Here is a 22,652-nt window from a genome sequence, read left to right as displayed (position 1 = left end):
CAATGCTTGTAGTTAGAATAAAAAGAAAACTTATTTAGACTTAATAGCCAGTGAATGCAGGAAAGCAGGTTTTATATTAGTCATTTCAATCTTTATGCATGAAAACACATTGCCCTTTATAAAACCATTCCTCCAAAATAAAGAGTGAGGTGAGTCAGCTTACAGTTTGGAGTCCAAGGGTAGTAGGTTTAGAGTCGAAGGGCCTGGGTTCATATCTCAATTGTGACACACTTGCCGTATGACCAAGGTCATATAACCCAACCTCTCCAGGTCTTTACTTTTTTTAGCTATAAAATGAGACAGTTGAATTAGATAATCTCAAAAGTCCTTTCCATCTCTAAATCTATGCCCTGTGATTCTATGATCTGGAGTTCATAAAACTCTAGTTCTTTTGGATAGATCACTAATTAGGTAATCATTATTATCTCTGATGTGGCACAGTGGATAGAATGCTGGGGCTTGAGTCAGAAAGACTCATCTTCATGAGTACAAATGTGGTCTCAAACACTTACTAGCTGTGTGATCCTGGGCAAGTCACTTAACCCTGTTTGCCTCAGTTTCCTCATCCGTAAAATTAGCTGAAGAAGGAAATGACAAACAACTCCAATATTTATGCCAAGAAAACCCCAAAAGGGGTCATAAAGAGTTAGAAACATGAAAAACAACTGAGCACAATTCTTTTCACTCCATGGAAAAGCTATATACCTCCTTCCCTCCTGTTGAGGGCATATAAACAATAATACCTGGCACTCATTTCCCCCATAATGACCAACTGTCAGAGGCATGATAGTAAATGAAAAACAACTGGCTGTCTTATGGTGGGTGGGTGGGGGGAGAAGTGCACACAATACACATTTTAAATTTTAATCTGTTTTCTTAGTATTTTTCCATCACTTAAATCTAGACAATGAACAAAACAACAACTCAAGTCCTAATTTCTAGCATTGGCCTGTTTCTGAAGTATAAATGTTCACTGTAAAATTGAACAATTAGCTTCCATGAGCTGATTATAAGGTGGTTCCAGCACATCACTGCTTCACTGTGATAGAGAACTTTGGCCTCTGAATAAAAACTTCTTCCTCAACCCAGTGAACATTTAATTTCATGACTTCACACTAATCCCTGGAAATCCAGGCACTAGTTAATCCCATAGACAATTGCTCATTGCCCTGGTAGTTTCTCTCTTCTACATTTCAGCTCTCTCAAGAGATATCTTTGATAGCATGGCCCCTATTGATGGCTCTATGGATAGCTGCTCAGAACCAGCTAACCTTAGATAAAGCATTAAGCCAGCTATACCCCTCACCTCCTTGTCTTTTTTTAATTCCAACACTATACTTTGCTTTTTAAAAATATTAGTTCCATGCATACTCTGTTCCAAAGTAACTGCTGATGCTGGATGCCCATCCCCCTGGCCTTGGCCCAGCTGCTTGGCTTCCAGCTATCTAGGTGATGAGCTTTTGCTACATGAAGGTTTTTAGACATGTGGCCCAACAGTTTTTCATTTGAAGATTACAGTAAATGATTCTATTTGTAATTTCTAACCCAAAAAACTGTACATGAGTTTACAAACATATTAACATATAAATAATGAGAGGCTTTCTGCTTGAAGCCTCCACAGTTGTCTCTGCTTGGGAATAACACTGGAGGGGAAGCTATGTGCCCTTACATAGAGCCAGCCCCTGAGGTGGTTTGTTCTATACAGTGGCTGCTCTATGCAAGCATCATTGGTTCTTTAGTGCTTCTGGCTTCAGTAACCAGTCTGTTATTACTGTGCAAAAACAAGAGTCCACAGATGCCTGTACAAGCAGGAGTCTGACTGCTGAGATGTCACTGATCAGTCATTGCTCTGGCTCAAGCTCTTGCTGGAAGGGTCCTTTCTTCTCTCGACAATGTTTCCTGTGAGCAGGCCAGTCCTTTTGCTGGGATTGGGAACCACAGTCGCTAGCTACCTGACACAGGCCACAGATGTTGAGTTCATGGAACTGTTCCTCAGTCATTGTTCATGGAGGATAATGATGTTCATGCTATGTGTAGGAATTCTCTTCTACCACATCTCCATTCAAGTTATAATGAGTAACTCAGGACAGGGAACTGTTCTTCAGTAGGATCAGTGGGAAGCTGCGGACTTGCCAGCCAATACAGACTCTACTCCCTTTGTTTACCAGAGATTTCTTCTACTCTGGGTCTCCATCTCTATGGAACCAACAGTGGGTTGTCTAGTCAGATGATAATGCACTGTTACTGCATTAAGGTGAACCACCTGAAATCCTGGAGCAATTCCTCCCTTGTGTTGTTCCCACAACAACTCATGGTCCAGATCCCCTTCTGTGGTTTTGTTAAAAACATAAGCAAATATTTTAGCACCATTTCCATCAGCATCTACTTCCATTCGTGCTTCAGTGGAGTATCTCTCCAGCAGTGGGATGTCTTGTTCATCTATCAGCATGTACTTTGTCTTCCCGACCACTCAGCCGAGACACATGATGCCCAGATTGAAGTCTGTCATGGCCAGGGCCTCCCACTTGTAGCCGCCACCACCTGGGATCCTTCCCTTCCTCCCTCCTTCAAGCCTGGGCCAGGGTGGAAGCTAGGGCCTTACCTCAATGTCCTTTCACAGAATATAGATTCACTACTTCTTTCTTAGTTCAGAATGAATTCTTAGATTCACCCAAAGTCCAGAGCCCTAGGCACTAATTCCTTATTGATCATGTGCTATAGCCTGCTCACATCTATATACTCCTCTCCATTGCTCCCTCTCTGGTAGTCTTCTTTCTGAGGGGCCACCAGAAATAGTCACATTCAGGGGCAGCTAGGTGGCACAGTGGATACAGCACTGGCCCTTGATTCAGGAGGGCCTGAGTTCAAGTACGACCTCAGATACTACATTTACTAGCTGTGTACCCTAGGCAAGTCACTTAACCCCAATTGCCTCACCAAAAAAAAAAAAAGAAAGAAAGAAATAGTCACATTCTATGTCCTCTAAGCATACAAGCCACTATATATCACAAGAATGATTAATTAAAATGGGAATTTCTCAGACGCCCTATAATACCACCTCCTCCACAGCTCACCTTTACCCATCCTACCATGATGGACTGCCCAGGCACAACTTATACTGTTGTTCTAAGGTCTCTGTCTCTCCTCACTCCTCAATACTTTGTGTTTCTCCCTTCCTGTTCAACGAAGGAAATTTTTTTTCCTGCTATTTCAAGCACAGAAACTCCTATACCCATAAGTTTCCTATGGTGTACCATGACAAATAGGCAAACTATACCATAGTGACAGCCTTTCCATAATACTTCAACATTTCAAGGACCTGTAATTTCACTGGTGCAGTCCTCCCTTCACCAGTATGGTTTACAATCCCTCTGTAACTTAATAGATGATATCTGAGAGTTGCTATTGCTGAAAAATTCATCACATCATGGCCAGCCCAATGATGACTCTCTCTGAGTTTACCTAGGTCAGTCGCTGAACATTAGCAATCCAGTCCAATCAGGGACATGTTCAAAATTTTTCTAAGTTGGTAGAATTTATGAATCTTATTCTCCACTTATTTTCCTCATTGCGTCCACAATGAGGCATCAGATTTAGACTTGAGTATAGGCAGTAAGAAATCCTTTTCCTCCTTACAAAAATTCTATGTGATGTCCAAGGGATGTCATTATCAGCAAGTGCAATTAGAAAGGCTTTATGGAGGAGATAGTATTTGAGTTGTACTTTTAAAGAATGGATTCCCCACGTAGAGAGAAGGAAGGGGGGCATTCCAGGGACAGGAAACAATATGAGCAAAGATATGGAGGCAGGAGAGTACAGAATATTCTGGTCTGCAATGATGTTAGGAAAAGATTAGGGAGTCAAATAGAAGTTTATGGTAAAAAGATTATGGTAGAAGATGGTAGGAAAAGATTAGGGAGGGCATAGAAGAGTAGCAAATGTAACTATATAATCTTATGCAACAAAGTTTATTAATGTTCCGATTCTAAGAGGGGAATATAATAAATTGCTCCTATTATTTCATCTAGTTTATCTCTATCCTCAACCATCTTGTTTCATGTTTTTCTTTTTTCTTTCTTTTTTTTGAGATTGTCTCGTGTTTTTCAAGGACTCAAAAAAACCCCAAAAACGTCCTTTGCAAATTTTAGTTTCATATTCTTCAGGAAGAAAAGACTTCTTGATAATAAAAAGGATATGCACCGTCATATAGTTTTCCAGTCTTTATCTTCTTGGTTAATGTCTTATTTTATTTATTTCTTTGTGTATTTATCCATTCATTCATTCATTCATTCATTCATTCATTCATTCATTCATTCATTCATTCATCTATTTTTTATTTATGTATTTTGTTTGATTATTTATTTTTTTATTTAAGTATTTATTTTATTCTGAACTTAAATGAAACAAACATTTCCACAATACTGTAAAATAGTATTAGAGCATAATCCCTCCCCTCCCCCTCCAGTTTCCATGTCCAGTCTATGGCATTGTGTTGGTGTTCAACTAAGAATAAAAGCAAAAGATGAAAAGAAGTACATTAAAAAAAAACACTTTAATGGGTGGAAACAAGCCTAGCTCACAAAATGAATGCAAAAAGACCTCTTAGAGCTGCCTTCCTCCTGACATCGCAAGCATAAACTTAGTCCTACATAAATGAAAAACATGCTATGTTTATAACTAAAGGAGAAGTTTTTATTTTTTAGTCTGATTTATGCTGCTTTCACTGATGTTTCTATTTTACAATCTTCAATTTTTTAAGAGTACTTTATAAGGACTTCAAAGACCATTCTGGGAATTAAGCAAGTCTCTGTTTTTATGGTGCTACTAACTTAATAATTAATCAAGAAATAATTAACTCCTATATGCTCAGCACCCAAGTAGGTACTAAACATTATGTTAACATATCCTACCATTGATAGACTATGCACCTGGAGTCATTTTTTCTAGTCATTAATCAATCAACAAGAATTTACTAAGCATTGACTATGTGCCAGACACTGTTCTAGGCACTGGAGATCCAAAGGCAAAGAAGAAACAGCCCCCATGGAGCTTATATACAACCTAATTAAGGTGATGTGACCTACTAAAGCGCCATTCATCTCCTCTTACCTGTTCCCCTGGCATATACACTTATGCAAGACTGATGGCTGTGCTTACTTTTGTGAGACACATAGCATCCATAATACCAAGAGAAGCCTGAAAAAAGTGATAGGGAAAGATTATAGAATGTCGCATTTTATGATCATTTTTTCCAAAGTACAATGTGCCGTTTGGTATGTGGGGATTGAAAGACTCCCCTCTTATTGGAAGATTATAAACAATAAGGGTTGACACTCATTTTCCCCTTGTGGTAACCTACTGTCAGGAGGTCTGATGATAAATGATTAACAACCATTTCTCTGAAAAAACAACACAGTGTCTATACAATACACTTTTTTTTTCTCTGTGAGGCATTTGGGGTTAAATGACTTGCCCAGGGTCACACAGCTAGTAAGTGTCAAGTGTCTGATTTCGGATTTGAACTCAGATCCTCCTGAATCCAGGGCTGGTGCTTTATCCACTCTGCCACCTAGCTGCTCCAAAGATACACTTTTAAGTTGAATCAGCATTATCTCCATTTTCTGCATCATTTTCTTAAGGCTGGACAATCAACAAAACAATAAAGCAAGCCCTAATTTGCAGCTTGTTAATTTGTGGCTATGTTATTTTAAGGTAAAGAATTTTAGAAAACATGCTTTGAAAGACTCATAATTTCAATACAGTTTCCTATGATTGTGATCCCTTAGTGAGTGAATGAGTGTGTGTATGTTTTTACGTGGTTTTGGTTTTTTTTTTTGGGGGGGGGGGAGGAGAAGTCAGCCTTGAGCTCCTAAGTCTGGTTCTTGGAGAGCAATATTGATGGAATCTTTGCCCTGATATGGAAGCCCCACAGTGTGATGAGTCTGTTTCGATCAATAAAATTCATATATCCCTAAGCCTCTCAAAATTGGCACTTCTTTTAGTCTCCTCAGGGGTGTAGGAGTAAAGGAAATATCTCCACCAGGTTGGAGGTCAAATTTGCACTTTGAAAAAGTAGAGGCAGACATTTGTTGAGTAGACATAAGGAGCTGTTCTAATTTGGTAATGTATAATGAGGGAGAGCTATGAGGGAAGAGACCATATATTATTGTATTTTTCTCTTTTGTATCTCTCCCCCCACACCTTTCTCCCGTCTTCTTGTCTTCTCTCTCTCTCTCTCTCTCTCTCTCTCTCTCTCTCTCTCTCACACACACACACACACACACACACACACACACACACACACGTTACTTAGTCATACTCATACATAGTAGGTATTCAATAAACATGTTGGAAAAATAAATGCAATGTCATTGCTTCTTACTTAAATTAATGCTCTTTCTTCTTCTGGGGCTGCTAGGTGGCTTAGTAGATAGAGTACTAGGCCAGAAGTCAGGAAGACCTGAGTTCAAATCTCAGTCTCAGACACTTACTAGCTGTGTGATTCTGGCTAACCCACTTAACCACCAATTGCCTTAGTTTCCTCAACTACAAAATCGAAATAATATCAGCACCTACCTCACAGGGTGGTTGGAAGGATCAAATGAGATAGACCATATTTGTAAAAAATGCTTAGCATAGAGTCTGGCACATAGTAACTACTTATAAATGCTTATTCTCTTCCCCCTTCCTTTCATTCTTAACCTTCTTGAGCACAGGGACAGTTTCAATTTTTAAAATTTATAGGCCCAGATCCTAGCAAACTTCCCCCACACAATAGGTACTTAAATGCTTGTTGATTAAGACATTGCTGACCCTTTATCTATTTAACTATCTACTATCCTGCTTAGTTAGCAGAACAGAAAAGTTCTTTCCCCTTTCTCCTCCCCTGGTGAGGAAGGAGCAAATAAAGTTGAGGTGAATGGAAGGATATGAAACTTCCTAAACCTGTATGAATCAGTCTTATCTGTGGTTAAGCTTTAGGTAGATTAGGACCAGAAACCTCTGCTCTGTAAACTCATCTACTTTCTATACTTCTATGAAGTTTGTCTTTCTTCAGTTTTTAATTAAAGGTTTATTTTGGAAAATCCCATCCTTTCTCAATTAAGCTAAGAAGGAAAAGGAATTAATGTGTTCTTTGATGACCTATGTGGTAGTGGTACCATGATGACCTGGCCCTGGGGCAAAAGGTGAATGATCCCTCAGCTGTCATCCCTCCCTAGGAAACACCATCCTCAAACTCACTTACATTTATAAAGGACACCAGATCCACAAAGTGCTTCATATACATTATCTCATTGGAACTTCTCAACCACCCTGTGAAGATAGGTAGTGTATTATTACCTCTGTTTCACTGATTAGAGAAGGGGTGGGGAGGGGTGGCTCAAGAAAGCTTAAATGACTTGAATATGGACTTATGGTTTATAAATGGCAAGACAGGTAGTTGAAACTACATCTTCTATTGTTTTGGGGGTTTTGTTGTTGTTGTTTTTGTTTTTGTTTTGCTGAGCAATGAGGGTTAAGTGACTTGCCCAGGATCACATAGCTAGTAATTGTCAAGTGTCTGAGGCTGGATTTGAACTCAGGTCCTCCTGAATCCAGGGCTGGTGTTTTATCTACTGCACCACCTAGCTGCCCACAGAACTCACATCTCCTAAATCTGAGCACAGTATACTTTGCCCTGCACCATGTAGGAACATCGCACCAGACTCTATAATATATAATGGGCTGGGCCAGTCCTTTCAGAGGAATGCAGTTCCTTTCAGTTCCAGTTCTTTGTCTAAGCCTTCTCTCTGACAGGAGAGGAAAATGATTTGTATGCACATTTGGACATGTTCCTACTTAAATGCTTTTTGTAAAAGTATTTCCTTAATTGTAACAATTTGAGTTCAAGGAAGGTCCTAGTGAGGGCTAAAATACCCATTCCTCCCACTGAAAATTTAAACTCCATCTTTGTGCTCTCCGGGAAGCTATGCTTTTAGGCTGTGAGCAGTGAATCCACAAATACTTGTGGAGAATTTATTCTAGAATGTAGCCTGCCAAAAGCAGACCTCTTAACAAAAACATGCACATTTCCATGGTTCAAAACTCCCCCACATCCTTTATGTTTCTTGTTATTTATTAATAAACAAGAATGCCTCTGAGTAGTTTATGGTTTTTGGTAAGGACTTTATGGAAAATTAGTCTTGAAAACTGTATGTAGATTATTCTCCAGAGACTTATAATAAATTTGACTCAGACCTTCGTAAAGAATTTGTTTCCAGTTTCCTGTATTATAATTTTTTAAAAGATGAAGAAAGCATTGTGCTCTTTTTCATGTAAGGCATTATGTGCCCTGGTCTTTCTTAGTCAAAGGAATTCCATTAACTAGTTTCATGATCTTGTGAGAGCCTCTTCCCCTTCTCTGAGTATCAGTTTCTCCCATTTAAAGAAATGACATTGGTTTAGAAAGGGGATTCTCAATCTTTTTTGTTTGTTTCATTGACCCATTTGCTAGTTTTGTGAAACCTATGGACCCCTTCTCAGAATAATATTTTAAATGCATAATATAAAAAACACAGGATTACCAAGGAAACCAATTATACTGAAAACTAGTTAGCATTTAAAAAAAATAAATTTATGGACCCCAGGTTAAGAATCCTGGAATTAGATGATCTTTGAGGTCCTATCCAATTGCCACATTCTATGAGTCTCTCATTGTCCTAGGATCACAAATCTAGAGCTGAAAGAGATCTTAGCTTTGTTTGAATCACATTCAATCCCATGCTTTTACAGATGGGCTAACTGAGGCTCAGAAAGGTTAAGTAACTTGTTGAAAGTAAGTCTAACTGAAAGCTCAGGACACTTCCCCTGCCCCGCACTGCTTATCTCTGACCTGAGAGGTCTTCTAATCCATTCCTGGGTTCCTAAGCGAGGTTATACTTGATCTTTTTGCCCTTTCTTTAAGGCTCTATGAGATGGCACATCTCCATTCTCTTTTGAAAAATAAGCTACAATTTGGCAATACTTTATGCCAGGAGTACTTTCTAAATAATAATATAAAATCTATCCGGTTGCTTATTTAAGCAATTATCCTTTTGTTCTATTGCTGTTATATATGCAGAAAAAGCTTACCATTATTTTCTGCCTAGTAAACCTTTTTCATGACTATTTTTAGGAAACCCATGAATTTTCTCTAGGGATTCTTATCCTAATTCTTTTAAAATTTTCATAGGCCTGATTTTCTTGCCTTTAATTATTTTTTCTCTTTTTCTAGTGTAAGCTCTCTGTAATTCTCAACATTTCTCTTAAATAATGCATCTGTTTTTTCCACACTCCATATCCCTTAGATAATGTTTTAAGGTGCTGAGGTTAATGGTAGGGGGCAGCTAGGTGGCACAGTGGATAAAGCACTAGCCCTGGATTCAGGAGGACCTGAGTTAAAATCTGGCCTCAGACACTTGACACTTACTAGCTGTGTGACCCTAGGCAAGTCACTTAACCCTCATTGCCCCACCCCCACCCCCCAAAAATGAGGATAATGGTAGAATTGCCAAGCAGTTTTTATATTTTAAACTTATATGGGAAATTTCAGTACAAATCTTTCTGATACATATTCATCCATAAGTGTTACATCAATCTGCTATGTTTAGTCAGTTCTTACCAAATGCAACTTGTTATACCACTATCATGCAATCTGTGCTGGTCTCACAAGTTTATTCTGATTTGTTTAGACCACTTCCTATTTTTTTTCTTTCTTTTCTTTTCTTTTCTTTTTTTTTTTTTCAGGACAATAGGTGTCAAGTGTCTGAGGCCAGATTTGAACTCAGGTCTTCCTGAATCTACAATTGGTGCTTTATCCACTGTGCTACATAGCTATCCCGACTTCCTTTTTGTTTTTTAACAATATAAATCTTGTTTCTCTACTTACACATCTCCTAAGTTAATACATTTCTATACAATTCACATTTTTCATAGCACATTGATGCTTAGAAAGTATGTACTGTACAAAGTGAAATATTTTCCTCACAAGAACTTTAGGAGATAGATAATGGAAGTATTATTATATTGATTTGACAGATAAGGAAAACTGAGCATCAAACTGGTCAAGTGACTTGCCCACCTCCCATCACATTGAATTTCACAAGGTTGGAACTGGGACTTGAACCCGAATCTTTAAGTTGAGGTCCAGCTTTCTTTTCACTATACCATGCTCTTTATATATGACTTCATTTAACCTGTCCTGCCCGACCACCTTTTTAGTCATCTTTATCCCCATGTACTCTGTGACTCAGTGACATTGGCCTCCTTGTGCTGTTCTTTGCACAAGACACTCCATCTACAGACCCCACACACTAGCTGTTTGTATGTACTGTCCTCTGTGCCTAGAATACTTCATCTCTACTTCCTGTCCTCTTCATCTTGACCTCTTCCCTTCCCTGGCTTCCTTCAAATCCCAACTGATATCTCATCCTTCGATATGAAGCTTTTGCAGATCTCCCTTAATGCTAGTGCCTTCCCTCTGAGATTATCTTCAACATATCATGAATTATCTTATTTGTAAATAGTTGGGTTTTTTTCTTTTTCTTTTTTTCTTTTCTTTTTTTCTTGCACAACAATGAGGGTTAAGTGACTTGCCCAGGGTCACACAGCTAGTAAGTGTCAAGTGTCTGAGGCCGGATTTGAACTCAGGTCCTCCAGAATCCAGGGCCAGTGCTTTTATCCACTCTGCCACCTAGCTGTCCCATACATTAGTTGTTTTTATGGTGCCTCCTCTGTTAGGCTCTGAGCTCATTGAGGGGACTACTTTTTCCTTTTTTTCACATCCCCAACACTTAGCACATTGCCTGACATATAAAAGCCCCTTGATAAATGCCTATGGATCTACTGACTTCTCCTTTATCCTCTTCTGGGTGTTTAACACAGTACCTAATTGTATTCCCTTTTCCTCTCTACATGTCTTTGAGGATTCTTTTAAGTTAGAGGCCATATTTCCTTTTATGTCCCCAGTGCCTAGCCCAGTATATAGCCTAGCTCTTAAGAAATGCTTGTTAAAAATTTAATTTTAATCAAAGTCATTGAAAAAAAACAGTCAAATCATATGAAGCAGAGCTAGAGGGGAATTTAATTTTTAGCTCAAGCTTCTCATTTTACAGACAAGGAAAATGAGGCCCATAGAATCAAGCGATTTGCTTTATCAAGGCATGTATGATTAATATCATATAAATGGCAAGGAGAAAACCAAGAATTTAAGGTCTTCTCATTTGAAAGCCATGTTGTTTTTTTTTTTTATTTCTCCTACTAAACCTTCTATGCAGTCAGTAAAAATGTTTTTGTTTTCCCCTTTTAGTCACTGATAATAAATGGCAAATAGCACCAGGCCTAATACTGACTCTAGTGGAGGTATTGGTATTGTCCAAAATGGACACTCATAACAATTGAAGGAGTGTAATCCTCCTTCCTAAGCATTGTGTACTGGCAGGGTCTTGACAATATTTTAATATCAAAAGCCTAATTATACTTAAATTAAATTGCAGTTAATTCTGCTCCTTAAGACTATTGATTATGTTAGGGCAGCTAGGTGGCACCGTGCCCGGATTTAGGAGGACCTGAGTTCAAATCCGGCCTTGACACTTACTAGCTGTGTGACCCTGAGCAAGTCACTTAACCCTCATTGCCCCATACAAATAAACAAATACAATTATTTAAAAAAAACAAAACCTAAACCAAAAGATATTGGGGGACAGCTAGGTGGTGCAAGGGATAAAGCACTGGGCGCTGGATTCAGGAGGACCTGAATTCAAATCTGGCCTCAGACACTTGACACTTACTAGCTGTGTGACACTGGGCAAGTCACTTAACCCTCATTGCCCCACAAAAAAAAGACTATTGAATATGTTACTCTATAATAGAAAGATATTACATGTCATAGCCACCACTTCCAGATGATGGGTGAAATAAGTGGACATGGACTCTTTTTTTCGGGGGGTTGGGGGGCAGGACAATGAGGGTTAAGTGACTTGCCCAGGGTCACACAGCTAGTAAATGTCAAGTGTCTAAGGCCGAATTTGAACTCAAGATCTCCCAAATCCAAGCCTGGTGCTTTATCCACTGGACCACCTAGCTGACCCCTAACATCTTTTGTTTTAGGGTTTTTTTTTAAATAATTGCATTTGTTCATTTGTGTGGGACAATGAGGGTTAAGTGACTTGCCAGGGTCACACAGCTAGTAAGTGTCAAGTGTCTGAGGCCGGATTTGAACTCAGGACCTCCTGAATCCAGGGATGGTGCTTTATCCACTGTACCATCTAGCTGTATCATGAAACATTTACAATCCTCTTCTCTCTATATAGACCTGCTTTGCAAATAAATATTAACTTATGTTGACATATTTTTTCTGATAAGACATGAATTATAGCCAGTGATGTCTTGATAGATAATGAAGAACCCCCAGCTAGGTGATACAGTGCTGAATCTGAAGTGAAGAGTTGAACATGACTGAATGACAACTCCTCCCCCCCAAAAAAAATTATTCAAAGCACAGTTATACGTTGAATCTTTATTGTTAACTCTTTCTCCATCACTTTTCTCAATTCTAGAAAATCAATAATACAATAAATCAAGTCCTACTTTAGAGCATTTCCTAATTTCCAAAATGTAAATGATCACACTGAAAATTTGAAATTCAGACCTTAGGGGCTAGTTTGAAGTAACTCTACCACACCCCTACTTAAGACACACAGGTATCCATAAATGTCCAATAAAAATCAATCATTTCAGAAAAAAAAGAAAAAACCCTCAGGATTTGAAATTTGAAAATTAGATTCATGTTAATATATCCCAAATAAGGAAAATTGAGAGTATTAGGACAGCAAGTTGTTAATTATGGGAACTGAGTGAACCAAACCACACTGACTCTATCTTGTGACTCAATTTTCTGGAGCTAGCTCAGTTGCATTTCTATTCACTTTTGGTTCTAGTCCAAATCCTGTCTTGTGGGGGCAAAAAAGTTTATGTTTATTCAATTGTGGGAATTGGGAGAAAATCTTTTTTGTGTTGTTTGAACCTAAGCCCTATGGGTTGGAAAATTGGACCACCTCTACCTGCTGTTTAGAGAGCATTTTTTTATGTTTTTTTTTTTTTTTGCAGGGCAATGGGGATTAAGTGACTTGCCCAGGGTCACACAGCTAGTAAGTGTCAAGTATCTGAGGCCAAATTTGAACTCAGGTTCTCCTGAATCCCGGGCCAGTGCATTATCCACTGCACCACCTAGCTGCCCCTAGAGAGCATTTTTGTTGGAATTTATAGGATAAAGGGGGTTTTTTTTGTTTTTGTTTTGTCTGTTTGTTTTTTGGGGGGCAGGGCAATGAGGATTAAGTGACTTGCCCAGGGTCACACAGCTAGTAAGTACCAAGTATCTGAGGCCAGATTTGAACTTAGGTCCTCCTGAATCCAGGGCCAGTGCTTTATCCTCTGCACCAACTAGCTGCCCCATAAATATTCTGATACTCTTTGAAATGGTTTTACAAAAATAAATTTTCAAAGACTAGCTTGGACAAAGAAATAATGTACATTTTATCTATTAGAAGGATTCAAACTTTTTGATAAATATGAAATAATAAGAAAACTCATTTTTTTCTTTCAAAAATTTTTATTTACTTTTTATATTACCTTCATTTCTAAATGTAGGCCTCGTTCATCTCAAATCTACTTAGCCCTACATTGTGACATGTTTTTGAGAGGGAAGGGAAAATATTAGCAAAACTAATCAATGCATCTCCAGAGACTGATGGTATATGGAATTTTTTATATGTATATTCTATCACCTCTTCAAAGAAAGGAGGGAGAAAAAAAAAAGAAAGGAGGGAGGAGTATTTTTAAATCTCTTCTTTAAGGAACAGGTCATTCATTAGTCTACATAATATCCCAGCACTCATTTGGGTTATTTTTGTTCTTTCCATTTACTTTGCTATAATCAATATGCATATTGTTTCCCTGACTGATTACTTTTCTCTTTGTCAGTTCATATGTCTTCCCATGCTTCTCTGAATCCTTTGTATTAATCATTATTTCTTATGGAATATTTCATTACATTCATGTGCTACCATTTGTTTAGCTAATCTTCAGTTGACAGGTACTTTGCTACAACACAAGTATACCTATAAATATTTTGGTATATATGGGACTTTCCTTTCTGTAGGGTTATAATTTATCAATGTTATCTATATGTTAAATTAGGGCATTGCTATTTCATTCACTTTCTTAGCAAAATTACAAATTCCTTTCCTGAATGGTGGTACCAATTCACAACCCCATCAACAGTGAATTAGTCAGTCAGTCACTATACATTCATTAAATGTCTACTATGTGTCAAATACTGTACTAAGCATTAAGGACATAAGAAAGCCAAGACAGTCCCTGCCCACAAGGAACTTACAGTATACTTGAGGAAAACTACTCACAAAAGGAAGCTGAAAAGGTGGGGGTTGGCATGGGTAGGGTAGGGGATGATGATGATGATGAAGAATTTCAGAGGACTATAGCAGGGTGGGAAATGAAGAGAAGGCTGGCCTGTGCACCCTCCTTAAATCAAAGTTCTGGGAGGAACTTTCAGCCCTCCAACCTACAGTCAGAGAGAGGGAAATAACTAAGTTTCAGGGTAGCACAGAAGTAATTTTCAGGACCAAAGTGATCTTGCAGGATGAAGAGGTTCTTGAACATGATGCAAAAGTCTAGTGGAGTTTAACTCAGTAGGAAATGAAGTGCCTGTTTTTCTGCATTCTCTCCAACACTGAGTAGGCCCATCTTTTGTCGTCTTTAACAATTTGCTGAATGTGTGGTGAAATCTAAATTGTTTTGATTTGTATTTTACTTGTTAGTGAATTGGAGCAATCTTTCATGTGGTGGTTAATAGTTTGTAATTCTGATAACTGCTTGTACACATGCTTTAGCTAAACATTTATCTAGTTCTTTGTTGTATATATTTTAATTAGTTACAATATCATACCCTTGTCAAAGATATTTAATGTAAAGATGTTTTTTTCCTAATGAACAGAAAATATAACATCTCTAACCAATTGCATTCGAACATATCTTTATTTTTGAAGCATGAAAAAAATACTTTCTCTCACTTTGATGATGATGCCATTAATATAGCTTAAAAGAATCTTGAACATCTACCAAAAGCTTTTCTCACAACAGCCCTATTAGGTAGGTAGTATAAATATTATTATTTCCAGTTTGTAGCTTATGAAACTGAGACTTAGAAAGGCGAAATGATCTTTTCTATGGTTGTAGAGCTGGTCAGTCAAAACTGGGCCCAGGTCCCTTAACTCCAAGCATGATACAGTGTCTACCATGCCAGGTTGCTTTTCTAAGATGGCAAATTTGGTCTTAATTCAGTTTGAAAAGGGCCTTTGTGGGAATTCCTAGCATGGAATTCAATTGACAATAGTACTCTTTCCTCTCAGAAACCTCAGTGTTAACACTGTCCACTCCATCCCTCACCCTTGTTCATGGTGGGGGACTGAAGAGTTTCTTCATCTACAAATTTCATTCTAGGCTTAAATCTATGATCCTGTGAACCTAAAACAAGATTGGGTATTCCTCCCTTAAGATATTTCCCAGAAGCCAACCTTTTGTCCATTCAATTCAGTTCTCCTTTATTAATCATTTATATATGTAACAAGCTATTCATAGCTTGAGGATTCTGGCATTTTCAGTGTGGTTTAGCAAGTTGGAAAATTAGAGATTGTATCTGGTCTTGCCCAGTTATTCCACAAAACAAATATAAAGAAAAATTGCTCCCAATGATATTGTTTTTCACTGGCCATCTCTCACGCCTATAGTGCAATCCCTCTTTTTTTTTTTCTTTCTTTTTTTTCAGTGAGGCAATTGGGGTTAAGTGACTTGCCCAGGGTCACACAGCTAGTAAGTATTAAGTGTCTGAGGCCGGATTTGAACTCAGGTACTCCTGACTCCAGGGCCAGTGCTCTATCCACTGCGCCACCTAGCTGCCCCTAGTGCAATCCCTCTTTACCTCCACTTCAAAGTCCCTCTCTTCCTTTAAGACATGTAACCCCAGTCCCATGTTCTTCATGAAACCTTACCTCATTCCCACTCCCTTTACCCTAACTACTAGTGTTTTCTGTCCCAAACTACCTTGTATTTAACTCATTTGCATACCTTTGTATTTATTTACTTTTTATTTATGCAGCTATGGATAACTGTACTTGTCTTCCACATGAGGAGGTAAACTCTCAAATAAGGATTGCTCCAGTGTTTTTACTTGTATCCCTAGATCCTGGCACAAAGAAGGTAATTAATAAATATTTGTTGATTGCTGATTACAAAGAAAGGAAATATGTTCTCTTTGTTAAAGTGACTTAAATGACCCACTCAACTCTAAAAGTGTAGTCTGGATTTTCCATCCCACAGTTTCTTGGCCCGTAAAACTCCCTAGAATGGCCCAAACTAGATTAAAATGTAATTGGGAAATCCAATCCAACAAACATTAAGTATCTGTTATATGCCAGGCACTGTGCTAACCATTAGGGATACAATTAATAAAAACAAAGACAGTCTCTGCCTTCAAGAAACTTATAATGTAAGGGAGGAGACAACACATAAGAAGAGGCAGAACTGGGGGTATGGGTAGGGGAGACAGGACACCAGGGGGTAACCATTGTCAGGGCATCTTCTTCCATGGGGTTGAAACCAGGCAGGGCAGTCAATGCAAATTGGAATGAGCCGAGCTCAGTTTCTGCCCTATTTAAAGGAATTAGATGCTGCAATAAAGCAAAATTGTGTAGGCTGTAAAAAATAGAATAAAAATGAAATAAAATAAAGAAAGGTATTCAGAGGAGTTTGCTACTCAGCCACCAGCCCACTAGCAAGGGGGGAGAGGAGTTTGAGGGATAAGGTGTCAATCAAGGCTAGAGTTAGTAGCATAGTGGCGGGCTTAAAAGTGATGAGCTTTTCTTGGGGGTAGCATCTAGTTCCATGGAGGCTGGGCAGTAGATTCAAAATTAAAATGTTACTTTAAATGTCTAATAAAATGAATAAAGATGCAACAAAACATAAATAATGTTAATTTGTGGCTTTCTAAGTCAATATGCAGCTGCAGAGATTCATTTCTATTTATTTGACACCTATGTATTTGACACCACTGATGCAGGGGACAAATGACAGTTTTCATGAATGTAAAATGACAGTTCATTAGTGCTCACAAAATAATAGTGTGTGTATGTTTGTAAGCCCTTTAAAATATGGGAGAAGCCAAAAGCCTAGATGGGTGTGTGTTACTAATGACTAATGAAGTGCAAGAAGATAAAAGGCCCCATCTGCACAAATTCAAGCCTTGACTAGCCTTTATAGTATTATACTTCATGCATGCTAAAGTGCATAGTGAAAATAATACACATATATATAAAATCTGAAAAGATAATTTGATCCAAGTCACTCAGTAGAACACTAAAATCCTGAACACTCTTGCCAAAGCACAAAAAACAGTAGATGTAGCATGTCTGTAAATACATATAGGTTTAGCTTCATGTAAATATCTTAAAATACATTGGGTTTTCATACCGTGCAAAGTCTATGATGACAGATGTGCCACTAACAACTGTCTAAAAGAAATCTGTGAGTATATAACCACATCCTCTTGGGATTTTGGTAATTGTATCCATCCCTATGGATGAGAACCACTGGCTTACTCTTTTTTTTTTTTTTTTTGTGAGGCAATTGGGGTTAAGTGACTTTCCCAGGGTCACACAGCTAGTAAGTGTTAAGTGTCTGAGGCCAGATTTGAACTCAGGTACTCCTGATTCCAGGGCCGGTGCTCTTTCCACTGCGCCACCTAGCTGCCCCCTGGCTTACTCTTACTCATAGACTTTCTTTATGCTTAGGAGTTCTATCTTTAGATAAAGCATATGGGTATACACACAACACAGATGCATACATACATACATACATACACACGATATTAAACATAAGAATGTTTCTTTGTATGATAGAGTCAGAGATTTGGCACAGTTGTAGACAGTCTAGAATTAAACCCAGATGCTTCAATATATAATTGATTCCTCTCAACTATTTTTCTGACCTTTCAAGTCTATTTAACATGCATTTATTCATAATCATAACTAGCATTTATATAGCACTTTAAGATTTGCAAAGCATTCTCCATGTGTTATCTTCATTCTGTCTTCTCAACAACCCTCTGAGGTTGTGATTATTATCTCCATTTTGCAGATGAGAAAATTGAGATAAGTTACTTGCCCAAGTCCACATGGTGTCTGAGGCAGGATTTGGGTGCAGATATTTTCAAAACCAATTGCAGCAGTCTGCTTACTGCTTGATTATAGGGACTGGAAGTAGGACAGATATAAAACAGTCACTACCTTTCAAGATCCTATAATTCTTTGGGGAGGGTGGAGGGTAGAAAATATGTACACATAAATAAATACAAAAATATGCAAAGAAATTAATGATTTATTTTAAATGAGTGTATGGGAGAAAGCACTAACAGAATTGGAGTAGAATATAGAGAGGCCTGATGAAGGAGTTGACACCTGAGCTAAGTCTTAACAAAAGCTAAGAATTCTGAGAGTTGGAAGGAAGGAGAGATTGATTTCTAGACAAGAGGAATAGCCCATGCAAACTTTTAGAGGGAGGAAAAGGAGTGTGTTCCCATGGCTGAGATATAAAGTGTGTGAAGAGTGATAATGAGAAATCAGTCTGGAAAGAGAAGCCAGAGCCAGACTTTGAAGGATTTTAAATGCCCAGTTGAGGATTTTGTATTTTATCCTAGAGACCGCTAACAACACAGGGAGCCACTGAAGCTTGTTTAGAAGGGCATTGTCACAGTTGGATGGGAGCCTTAGGAATAGCAATTTGGTAGAAGCTGAGGGTGAACTGGAGAAGGGAAAGACTAGGAGACCAATTGGTTATTGGTCCAGGTGAGAGGCCGATGAAAGAATTAACCTTAGGGTAGTGCCCAGGAGAGGGGAGAGGATGAAGCAGATGGGAGAGGTGATGGAGTAGAAGAATCCAGAGTACTTGGTCCCTGAGATGTTACAGGGGAGAGAAAAAGACCATGAAAGAGTGAAGATTCAAAGTTGACTCTGAAGTTAAGAATCTCTCTGTTCTTTCAAATGATTTTTGTTTTCAAATTCTGCACTGGGTTCACTGTTATATTTAGGAGGCAGAGCACATCAATATCTGACTGCTCTTGGATACTTTGATGAGTATTACCATTCAGAGCTATAAAGAAGCCAAACATACCTTAACTAAAAGCCCTTTTACACACTTATGTGTGTGTTTTAAAGAAGTAAGATAACTCCTAACTACATTTTTCATCCTCTTTATACTGATATGCTGACATTTAAATGTAATCTGAGAAATTCACTTTTTTGGATTCACACATTCAAACATATACATATGTATACATATATATACATATACATGATTTTATGCATATATATATGTAAAAGGGGGGAAGTCAGGTGATACAGTAGATAGAATACTGGGCTGGGGATCAGGAAGACTCATCTTCATGAATTCAAATCTAGCTTCAAATACTTACTAGTTGTGTGACCCTGGGCAAGTCACTTAACTCTGCCTCAGTTTCCCCATCTGTAAAATGAGCTGAAGAAGGAAATGGCAAACCACTCCAGTATCTTTGGCAAGAAAAACCTCAAATGGGGTGACAAAGGGTCAGACACAACTTAAATAATCAACAAAAATGACAAACTCTGTGTGTGTGTGTGTGTGTGTGTGTGTGTGTGTGTGTAAAATTGCTTCCCCCAGATATAACGTGGTATAGCAGGAAAAAAATATCACTGATTCAGTAACTGGAAGATCTGGGATTAAATCCTGTCTCTGTTGCTATTTGTGTTACCTTGGGAAAATTAGTTACTTGGCCTCTGTAAGCTTTATTTTTCTCATCTATAAAATTAGGGGTTGGACTACATGACCTCTGAAGCCCCTTCTAGTAAACATTGGCTTCAGACTATTTTATGGGATTATCACAGAAAATCTTCTCGATTAAAAATCCCAAGTTGAGATTGGTGAGCATGCTGCCTCAAATAGTTTATGACCAAGTGGCCCTGTCAATAGAGCCAAAGACAGTGTCATTTGAAACACTTATATGGAAATGGAAATACCATTTCCTCCACCAACTTTTATGATTCAGTTTAATGTAATACTGTATTCATAGCTGACTCATTAAAAAAAAAAACAAGAGGCCACATGATTATCATGATGAATGTTATAACTCATTATTTTAAAATACATACATGCATATAGATACATAGATATCCAGAGGATTAATTCAGGAGGAGAAACTTGAATTTCTTTCCAGGGCAAGAAAATGTAGAAGTTACTGATAACATTTATACTCTTTCAGCAGCATAGAAACAACTCCTTTTTAGCACTCAGTAAGCTTAATCTATTGGAAGAGGAAGCTTCCCTGCATCAACCACACCCTCCATCATCTTCTTCCTGGTCTTTTCTACCTCTAATGGAAGCCACTCCAGCAGCAGACTTCAAATACCTCAGGGTTTCAAGCTCACACACTTCACCAACACCTACTCTTCCCCCTACAACTAAATTTGTCTCATAAAGCCAAATGATTTTAGAGCACATTTGAAACCTCTTGCTTGAGTGTTTTTCAAGATTTCCCTTACTACCAAACTATCTAGTTCTAGCTCTATGAGAATCAAAGACCTAAGAGTTCCTTCTTATGAAGTAATCCCTCCAAAACATGATGAACAGGTGGTCAGGTGGTCATCCAAACTAGTGAAAGGCCACTCGCCATATCATAATGAAGCATATCCTAATGTTGAACAGCTTGGATAATTAGGAAGATCCTCCTTATGCTGAGCTGAACTTGGCCTTGCTGAAAACTTCAGTCAATTCCCAGGAAAGATTACATTACAACATTCTTCAAACTTAATTGTTGTCTCTTTCTGTCACACAAAATATTCCTTTTCTGAAGTGTATATGTTTGGGTAAATCATTTTATTTCTCTGTATGTGATTGTTCATCTGTATAAGGAAGATCTCTTCAAACTGAGATATTTCCGAGTCTGTGATATGTTTCCTATACAATAAACACATTTTGCATTTACCAAAATGTTTTATAAGCATCATCTAACTAACTTTGTCATCTCTAGCTACAATATGAGGCAGCTAGAGAGCTCAGCGGATAGAGCTCTGGACCTGGAGTCAGGAAGACCTGAATTAAAATCCAGATGTAGATACTTACTAGCTATGTGACCCTGGACAAGTCCTCTGTTTGCCTTAATTCACTGGAAAAAGAAATGGCAAATAACTCCAGTATCTTTGCCAAAAAAGTATGATCCGTGGGGCCACAAAGAGTTGGACACAGCTGAATGACTGAACAAAACTACAACATAACTTGAGAAGGACTAAAGTAGATGTCCTGCATGTGGCATAGAGGAAAGTACACAGTATTTGGAACTAATAGTCCTGCCTTAGAATTCCAGCTCTACTCCTCAATACTTGTGTTGCTATGAATGAATCAACTAGGTTCCCCAACTCCCAGTTTCCTGCAAAATGAGGATTGAACTAGATAGTTTATTAGATCTTTTTCAACTTTGAATATATGATCCTATTTGAAATCAGCAAATATATTTCCCAACAGCTGTGTCCTTTTAAGGTGAAAAAGTAATATATGAGCTGGAAGAATTTAAAGGTAAGCTATTAGAGGTAGGCCCAGTGTTGAAGGTAGTCTTAAAAAGGAATAAGCGTTCTGGGAAAAATTGTTGACAACTAAGTAGAACATGAAACTCCTTAAGAAATAAGTATTCTTGTTATACACCTGTATAGATATTGTATGCACTACTGGTGATAGCTCACATTTTATGCTATAAAAAGGGATTATTCTGCCAACAGAAGAATGATAATAACTTTTCTGCACTGATTTTTCAATGATTGACGTATGCCAATCTTATAAAATCCTTCCCATCTCAATCATTCTGAACCCCCAACTGTTATTGCTCAAATTCTATTTTCTGTTTTCCAGTGACCACTCTCTTGTTCTGGTCCACCTCAATCAAACCACCCCCTCCCCCAAATCCCATCCAGGATCAACCCAACTTTTCCAGAATTGTTCTCCCAAGACTTGCACCACAGATTTTTTTTAAAATTGCTTTCTACTTAAACCATATCCTTTCATAATCCTTCCATCATCTTGCACTCACTGAGACCTGACTCTCTTGAAAACAAAGCTTCCTTGACCACCCTTTCTAGCAATGCTTCATTTTCACTCATCCCCCCTGATTCATTAATCATGGTTGGACAGTTGGAAAATTCCTTGCTCCCCATTGCTATTTATGGGCTTTCCCTCTACCACATCAGTCACTAACTTCATCTTCTTTGAGGTTCATCCAATGCCTATTTATAAGCTAAAAAAGACTCTAGTCATTAATATCTATCTACCTCTTGGACACAATCTTTCCTTCAAGGAATTCAGTGTGTGGTTCAGTCTTTTTTCCTCTCCAACCCCTGCCCTCATACTTGGAGATTTCAATACATATAATAATACTCACTTGAACACCCTAATCTACCACTTCCTCAACTTACTCAGTACCCATGACTTACTCCTCCAACCCCACCTCAGATACACATTGAGATGGTCAGACTATTCTTCAT

At 38.2% G+C, this 22,652-nt stretch overlaps 1 pseudogene; it reads right to left on the bottom strand.

The window, feature by feature from the left end:
• Positions 1-1,841: 1,841 nt before the first annotated feature.
• On the bottom strand, positions 1,842-2,509 carry LOC122745885 (annotated as a pseudogene).
• Between the last annotated feature and the right edge of the window lie 20,143 nt (positions 2,510-22,652).

Source organism: Dromiciops gliroides, chromosome 3 (genome assembly GCF_019393635.1).
Source record: "Dromiciops gliroides isolate mDroGli1 chromosome 3, mDroGli1.pri, whole genome shotgun sequence".
Classification (NCBI taxonomy): domain Eukaryota; kingdom Metazoa; phylum Chordata; class Mammalia; order Microbiotheria; family Microbiotheriidae; genus Dromiciops; species Dromiciops gliroides.
Note: the sequence above shows the minus strand (reverse complement) of the source record. Positions and strands in the feature narration are given on the sequence as shown.